The sequence below is a fragment of the Sitophilus oryzae genome, unplaced genomic scaffold (genome assembly GCF_002938485.1).
Source record: "Sitophilus oryzae breed Bouriz unplaced genomic scaffold, Soryzae_2.0 scaffold_1660_pilon_pilon, whole genome shotgun sequence".
Lineage (NCBI taxonomy): Eukaryota > Metazoa > Arthropoda > Insecta > Coleoptera > Curculionidae > Sitophilus > Sitophilus oryzae.
Window position 1 is genome coordinate 1,778,956 of NW_022146348.1, and position 774 is coordinate 1,779,729.

General features: G+C 25.2%; 1 long non-coding RNA gene across 1 annotated transcript; it reads left to right on the forward strand.

Moving 5' to 3' along the window:
* The first annotated feature begins 278 nt into the window (after positions 1-278).
* Positions 279-572, forward strand: LOC115880899. The gene is made up of 3 exons (XR_004049953.1): positions 279-327; positions 390-470; positions 539-572. It is a non-coding gene; the product is annotated as an uncharacterized LOC115880899 (long non-coding RNA).
* Positions 573-774: the final 202 nt, after the last annotated feature.

The following is a 774-nucleotide window of genomic DNA, read 5'->3' on the forward strand; positions in this document are numbered from 1 at the left end:
AATATAAGATATCTGAAATTGAGATGGTTATATATGAAAAGTCGATACAACAGACAGAGACAGAAACTCGGAATTTCAAATCGTTAGATTAAAAAGTGAGGTTATTGTTCAGTTGTCAAAAGATCGTCAAAATGAAAATAAAAACAATAAAATTCAACTAAAATATATTTTGTGTTCAACTCCAACTAGTCCCTATTATGGTATAGGCTATTTAAATTTACCTTTATGGAAAAAGGAGAGATAATTCAATTTCAGCAGTGGTGGTGGTGCAATAGATCTATTGATGGAATGCGATTTATAAGAAATTAAAACAAGAAAAAATAATCTGTAAGTAATTTATAGTTTAATTACATGATATTACTGTTATATTTATTATATTAACATTTTAGTACAATTGATAATAGAAAATATGGAAGAAGCTGGTGAAGTGCAAGCAGAGATTTATAAACCAATCCTAAGACCACCATCTGGTAAATTATTAATATTGAAAATTGAAAATAGCATAAGACTCTTAGTAATAACAAATATGTTGTTCTAGGGCTTCTCATAGTAAACAAATAGGTAGGATAGCATCAATGATAGTAATTAAGGTGAGTTTTTATTTTATAAAATAGATAAATGCACTTATACTTTTGTCTTAATAATAATAAATGAAGAGTACCTATAATAATTGTTACATTTACACATTATATGTACAAATTATTTAATAAAAAAACTTAAATAAAAACAATTTTGTCATATTACTTTTATTTTTAAGAACTCAAAGTGATGGAA